At 37.8% G+C, this 7,898-nt stretch overlaps 1 protein-coding gene across 1 annotated transcript in view; it reads left to right on the forward strand.

Moving 5' to 3' along the window:
• PPEF1 (protein phosphatase with EF-hand domain 1) overlaps positions 1-7,898 on the forward strand; it is a 157,839-nt gene that overhangs the window by 73,125 nt on the left and 76,816 nt on the right. The gene's annotated exons all lie outside the window — the stretch shown is intronic.

Genomic DNA, 7,898 nt, shown 5'->3' on the forward strand with positions numbered 1-7,898 from the left:
AGTGATTCTCCTGCCTCAGCCTCCTGAGTAGCTGGGATTACAGGCACGTGCCACCATGCCCAGCTAATTTTTGTATTTTTGGTAGAGGGGGGTTTCACCATCTTGTCCAGGCTGGTCTCAAACTCCTGACCTCATGATCCACCCACCTCAGCCTCCCAAAGTGCTGGGATTACAGGCATAAGCCACTGAATCTGGCCCAGACTTTTTGTTATTGAATTATAAGAGTTCTTTCTGGATATAAATTCCTTATCAGATACATGATTTGCAAATATTTGCTCCCATTCTGTAGATTGTCTTTTCATTTTCTTGTTAATGTACTTTGATGCATAAAAGCATTAAATTTTGATAAAGTCCAGTTTATCCATGTTTTTTCTTGGTTACTTGTGCTTTTGATGTCATATCTAAGAATGCATTGTCAAATCTAAGGTCATGAAGACTTGCCTCTATGTTTTCTTCTAAGAGTTTTATAGTTTTAGCTTTTACACTTATGTCTGTGAATAATTTTAAGTTAGTTTCTATATATGGTATGAAGTCAAAATTAATTTTTTGCATATGGATATGCAGTTGTCCCAGCACCATCTGTTGAAGAGACTGTTCTTTCCCCATTGAGTGGTCTTTGCACCCTTGTGAAAAATCAGTAGGCCAGGCCAGGTACAGTGGCTCATGCTTGTAATCCCAGTACTTTGGAAGGCCGAGGCGGGCAGATCACCTGAGGTCAGGAGTTTAAGACCAGCCTGGCCAACATAGTAAAACCCCGTCTCTACTAAAAATACAAAAATTAGCCAGGCATGGTAGCTTGTGACTGTAATCCCAGCTACTTGAGAGACTGAGGCTGGAGAATCACTTGAACCCAAAAGGTGGAGGTTGCAGTGAGCCAAGATCATGCCACTGCACTCTAGCCTGGGCGAGAAAGTAAGACTCTGTCTCAAAAAAGAAAAAGAATCTATAGACCATAGACATAGGGGTTTTTTACTGGACTCTCAGTTCTGTTCTATTGGTCTATGTGTCTATGCCAGTACCACACTGTATTGATTGCTGTAGCTTTGTAACAAGTTTTGAAATAGGGAAGTGTGAGTCCTTCAACTTTGTTCTTTTGTAATGTTGAAGTTGTTCTTCATTATTGTTTGTCTATTTGGGGCCCCTTGCAATGAATTTGAAGATCAAATTTTCCATTTCTGCAAAAAAGCCTGTTGGGAGTTTGATAGGGATTGCATTGAATTGCTATATCACTTTGGGTAATATTGCCATCTTGACAATTTACGTATTTCAATCCATGGTGTCTTTCCATTTATTTATATCTTTAATTTTTTTCAGCAACGTTTTGTAGTTTTTAGTGGACAAGTCTTTCATTACCTTGGTTAAATTTATTCTTAAACAATTTATTCTTTTGGTTGATATTATAAAAGGAATTATTTTCTTAATTCCTTTTTTGATTGCTTATTATTTGTGTGTTGATCTTATACTCTGGAGCCTTGATGAATATACTTGTTAGCTCTAGTAGTTTGTGTGTGTGTGTGTGTGTGTGTGTGTGTGTGTGTGTTACTCTTTGGAATATTCTATATACCAGATCATGTTATCTGTGAAAATAGTTTTATTTCCTCCTTTCTGATTTGGATGTCTTTTGTTTCTTTTTCTTGCTCAATTGCTCTGGCTAGAAGTTCTACCACAATATTGAATAGCAGTGTGAAAGTAGGCATGTTTATCTTGTTCCTCCTCATAGGGGGAAAGCTTTCAGTCTTTCATCACTGATTTTAATGTTAGTTTTAGGTTTTTCATAAAAGTCTTTTATCATGTTGAGGAAACTTCCTTCAATTCTTAGTTTTCTGAGTGTTTTTATCATGAAAAGGTGTTGGATGTTGTCAGTTGCTTTTTTTTTTTTTTTTTTTCTGATTGTGTAGGGTTTTTTCCTCTTGTTCTATTAATATATATTACATCAATTAATGTGGTGTGATGTATTGATTAATTTTCTTATATTGAACCAACCGTGCATTTCTGGAATAAATCCCTCTTGGCCTTGGTATATAATCCCTTTAAAATGCTGTTGTATTTGGTTTGCTGGAATTATGTTGAGAATTTGTGCATCCATTTCATAAGCGATATTGGTCTGTAATTTTCTTTTCTTGTACTGTAATGTTTTTGCCTGGCTTTGGTATCAGGGTAATACTGATCTCATAGAGTGGGTTAGGAATTGCTTCCTTTTATTCTATTTTTTGGAAGAGTTTCAGAAAGATTGGTGTTAATTCTAATTTAAATGTTTAATGGAGTTCACCACTGAAGCCATTTGGTCTTGGACTTTTCTTTGTTAGGAGGTTTTTGGTGACTGATCTAATCTCTTCACTTGTTCTAGATCTCTTAAGATTTTTTATTTCTTCTTGAGTCTGTTTTGGTAATTTGTGAGTTTCTAAGAATTTGTTCATCTTCTCTAAGTTATCTAATTTGTTGGTGTACAATTGTTCATAGTATTCTCTCATAACCCTTTTATATTTCTTTAAGGTTGATGGTAATGTCCCCATTTTAGTTTCTGATTTTAGTTATTTTCATTTTCTCTCTTTTTTTTTTCCTAGTCAGTCTAGTTTAAAGGTTTATTAATTTTGTTGATCTTCTCAAATAACCAACTTTTGGTTTTGTTGATTTTCTCTTTTGCTTTTCTATTTCTCTCTATTGTTTTTCTATTCTTTATTTCATTTATGTCCACTCTAATTCTTATTTTCTTTGTGAAAATGTTGTTAGTTTATTGATTTGAGATCCTTCTTTTTTAATGTATGCTTTTACAGCTACAAATTTCTCTCTGAACACTGCTTTTGCTGTAATCCCATACGTTTTGGTATGTTGTGTTTTCATTTTTATTCATCTCAAAGTATTTTCTAATTTCCCTTGTGATCTGTCTTTATTATTTTTTTTACCCATGGGCTTTTTTTAAGAGTATGTTGTGTAATTTCTACATATTTATGAATTTTCCAGTTTTGCTTCTGTTATTGATTTCTAGTTTCATTCCATTGTGGTCAAAGAAGATACTTTGCATGATTTCAGTCTTTTTAAATTTGATGAGGTTTATTTTATGGCCTAACATCTGGTCTATCCTGGAGAATGTTCCATGTGTCCTTGAGAACAATGTATAGTCTGCTTTTGTTAGGTAGAGTGTTTAGTAGATATCTGTTAAGTCTAGTTGTGTGTGGTCTCTGAAATCTCTGTTGCTTTAGCTTGTGTTAAGTTAGTGTTTTGACGGAGATTTCCTTGAACACCAGAAGCGATTTTTTTAAAAAAGAAAAGAAAAAAAAATATTTGCAGATTGGCTATGTGTTGGAGCCGTCCTTCAACTCCTTGGGCCATTTACAAATCTTAGTCTTTACTTCCCGCTTGCACTGAACCATTGTTCAGTTTCCTTTTCCTTCATTCACTGTTTGTTTGGTTACTATAAACTTTGAGTATTTTCCAGAGTTCTGACAAAGGTGATTCTGACAGAGTTTTTTGTCTTTTTTTTTTTGCTTGATATTCAATGTTTTTGTGGAGGAATGGGACCTTAGAGCTGCCTAAATGACCATTTTCTCTGATATCACCCCAATACTCTCATTCTCAGGTTAGGACCCTAAAGGGCATACCTAGGAGTAAGAGTGTACCGGAAGACTGACTTTTCAGGGATCAAATCATGTAATTTCTGAGACTGAATTGAGATAATCTTAGATAGCTAATGCTCCTAACCACCTGCCAAAAGCAAATTAAGTCCTCTCTGGAAGACAATAGGCCTGAGATTAATTGTTCAGTTTTTCTTTTCTTTTATTTTTTTTTGAGATAGAGTCTCATCCTGTTGCCCAGGCTGGAGTCCAGTGGCGAGATCTTGGCTTACTGCAACCTCCGCCTCCCTGGTTCAAGCGATTCTCCTGCCTCAGCCTCCTGAGTAGCTGAGACTACAGGCGCGTGCCACTACCCCCAGCTAATTTTTTATAGTTTTAGTAGAGATGGGGTTTCACTTTGTTAGCCAGGATGGTCTTGACCTCCTGACTTCGTGATCCACCCGCGTCAGCCTCCTAAAGTGCTGGGATTACCAGTGTGAGCCACCGAGCCCGGCCTATTTATTCTTCCTTCCTTCCTTCCTTCCTTCCTTCCTTCCTTCCTTCCTTCCTTCCTTCCCTCCTTCCCTCCTTCCATCCTTCCCTCTCTCTCTCTTCTTTCTTTCTTTCTTTCTTGCTCTTTCTTTCTTTCTAAGACAGGGTCACACTCTGTCACCCAGGCTGGAGAGTGGTGGCACTATCATAGCTCACTGCAACCTTGATCTTCTGGGCTAAAGCAATCCTCCCCCCTCCACCTCTCGAGTAGCTGGGACTGTAGGCACATGCCATCATCCCCAGATAATTTTTTATTAGTTTTTGGTAGAGACAAGGTTTCACTGTGTTGCCCAGGCTGGTCTCGAACTCTTGGCCTCAAGTGATCCTCCCACCTCGGCTTCCCAAAGTGCCGGGATTATAGGCATGAGCCACTGCATCTGGCCTCAGTTTTTCATATGCAATTTCCAGTACTCAATACAAATATAACCGAGCACAGGAGGTTATAATACGCATGAAAGAAAACAGAGGCAAACAACAAACAATGGAAACAGACCTGTAGGGTATTTAGTTAGTGGCATTTTCTGACTCAGAGTTTAAAATAAATATGCTTAATACATTCAAGGAGATAAAAGATGCATTGGTCCAAGGAGCCATAATAGAGAAGATTGATAAATCTGACTTTATAAAAATGAAAAGACTGTGTTATTAAGGGAAGAGTAAAAGGTTCAACACATTGTACAGAGTAAAAAAAAATTGTGCATATTTTGATTTTTTTAAATTGAGAAAAAATTCATCTAATATAAAAGTGATCATTTAAATCATTTTAAAGTGTATGAGGCCAGGTGCAGTGGCTCAGGCCTGTAATGTCAGCACTCTGGTAGGCCGAGGCAGGTGGATCACTTGAGGTCAGGAGTTTGAGACCAGCCTGGCCAACATGGTAAAACCCCGTCTGTACTAAAAATACAAAAATCAGCTGAGTGTGGTGGCAGGTGCCTTTAATTCCAGCTGTTAGGGAGACTGAAGCACGAGAATCACTTGAACCTGGGAGACAGAGGTTACAGTGAGCCAAGATCATGCCACTGCACTCCAGCCTGGGCGACAGAGCAAGATTCTGGTTCCTCCCTCCAAAAAGAGTGTACGATTCAATAGCTTTTATTATATTAAAAGTGTTATGCAGGGTGCCACGTCTGTAATCCTAGCACTTTGGGTGGCCGAGACGGGTGGATCATGAGGTCAGAAGGTCGAGACCATCCTGGCCAACATGGTGAAACCCCGTCTCTACTAAAATACAAAAAGTTAGCTGGGTGTAGTGGCGCATGCCTGTAATCCCAGCTACTCAGGCGGCTGAGGCGGGGGAATCGTCTGAACTCGGGAGGTGGAGATTGCAGTGAGACAAGAACATGCCACTGCGCTCCAGCCCGGGCAACAGAACGAGATTCCATCTCAAAAAAAAAAAAAATGTTGTGCAACCATCACCACTATGTAATTCCAGAACATTTTCATCACCCCCAAACAAAACCCTTTACCCATTAGCAATCACTCCCATTGGCTCCTTCCCCCAGCCCCTGGCAATCCTAATTTAGCTTCTGTCTCTATGGATTTGTCTTATATGAACATTTCCCATGAGTGGAATCATACAATATATGTGGCCTTTTGTGCCTAGCGTCTGTTCCTTGGCATGTTTTCAGGGTTCATCCATGGTAGCATGGATCAGTACTTTCTTCCTATTTTTAGCTAAATAATGTTACTTTGTATGGATATAGCACATTGTATTTAAGGGATTATATATCTGTACATGCATTTTCATATTCATCTGTGGTTATATTGATTTTTGTATGCTTGTAAATACATAGAATATTTCTGGGAATGATACCCAAGATACTTCTAACAGTGGCTGTTTCTAGGGACAGGGATTAGGGGAATAAGATCTGTGGGAGACGGAAAATAACTTTTCATTATTTTACCCTTTTCTACTATTTAAAATTTTATGTCAACTAAAAAAATAAGTTGTCTCTCCGTTTTAAAACTACTTTTATTTTTGAGATAGAGTCTTGTTCTGTTGCCCAGGCTGGAGTGCAATGGTGTGATCTCAGCTCACTGCAACCACTGCCTCCCGGGTTCAAGTGATTCTCCTGCCTCAGCCTCCCGAGTAGCTGGGACTACAGATGCTCGCCGCCATGCCTGGCTAATTTTTGTATTTTTAATAGAGGCGGGGTTCCACCGTGTTACCCAGGCTGGTCTCAAACTCCTGATCTCAGTGATCTCCCCTCCTTGGCCTTCCAAAGTGCTGGGATTACAGGCGTGAGCCACTGTGCCTGGCCCTGAAACTGCTTTTTTAAAAAGAAATATTCTTTAAAGGTAGTATTTTTTTCCAACTTAAAAGAATGTGACTATTTTAAGTGGTTATTTAACCTGAATATATAAATGGAGAAACTGCCATCCGAGTTAATAATCTTGCATATTTAATACTGCAGTTGTAAATATAATTCTGATGCTATGGAAAGACAGCCTTATAGGCAAGGACTAGTATGAACAAAATGATTTTAGTCAATCCAAAGACCCAGAGAAACTATTTTCTTTTTTTTTCTTATGACTTGGTTCCAATGAATATTTTCATAATAATTTTTCTGTTGTTGCAATATATTCTCAGTGTATATTTGTTAATTTAGCTTTTTTAAAAACCAAAAATTCCCCTTCCAACAACAATTATTCTGATTACTACTACAAATGGACCAGAAAAGCTACAGTGACAAGCTAAGGTAACACTGAAGCCAGTGCTGGGAATCAATAGATTACATGTGGCGGGGGTGGTGGCTTACACCTGTAATCCCAACACTCTGGGAGGCTGAAGCAGGAGGATCATTTGAGACCAGGAGTTTAAGACTTGCCTGGGCAACATAGCGAGACCCTATCTCTTCCCCCCCACAAAAAAGGAAAGAAAATAGATTGAATATGCAAATATATATGAGCAATTATACAAAAGTATTTTTGCCTGTTTCTTTAAAATGTGACTAAAGGAAAGTTCACTTTCAAATTTTGATTCAAGTTATGGATTAAATGGATTTAGAATGCTTCTGTGGGAAAAGTACTTGGCAATCTATTAGGTTTTGGATAGACAGAAAATACGGGTCTCTGCCTCTACCAATCAATATCCAGGGGCCCTTTTCTTTCCTCCTAATTCTTACGTTGCTTCAAATCCTGTTTCCTGTCTCTTCAAAAACGTTATGTAATCATGAAAATTCTCAAAACTTAAATAATATATTTTGGGGTCTGGGATAGAAAATAACTATATTATTTTAACAGCTATAGAAATGGAAATTTCAGGACATCATGAGACAAGATTGGTCCAAAGGGCTCCACTTGCCCTTAATCCCATACTCAAAGCGGTATCTGAGCAATATGTAGATAAGACCCCTTTCTCGGCCTTCAGTAATCTAAACCAGTGCTGTCCAATAGAAATACAATGTGAGCCACATGCATAATTTAAAATTTTTTGATAGTCTTATTAAGACAGTTTTAATGTATTTTATTAATTTGGCATATAAAATATTGTCATTTAAATATGTAATTACATTAACAGTGATTAATAAGATATTTTACTTATTTTCTTCATACTAAGGCTTTGAAATCCAGTGTGAATTTTTCACTTGGAGGACATTTCAATTCAGACTAGCTCCAGTTCACATGCTCAAGAGCCCCGTGTGGCTAGTGGCTGCCATGTTGGACAACATAGGTCCAATATGGCAATAGGTCTAAATAGTTTTGACCTATTAAAATATGTTACATTTGTGTGGTAGTCACATCTCTGCTGTATTATATTTTGGAGTATGTATTTAGAATTTTTTTTTTTTTTTT

Source organism: Cebus imitator, unplaced genomic scaffold (genome assembly GCF_001604975.1).
Source record: "Cebus imitator isolate Cc_AM_T3 unplaced genomic scaffold, Cebus_imitator-1.0 Scaffold128, whole genome shotgun sequence".
NCBI lineage: Eukaryota > Metazoa > Chordata > Mammalia > Primates > Cebidae > Cebus > Cebus imitator.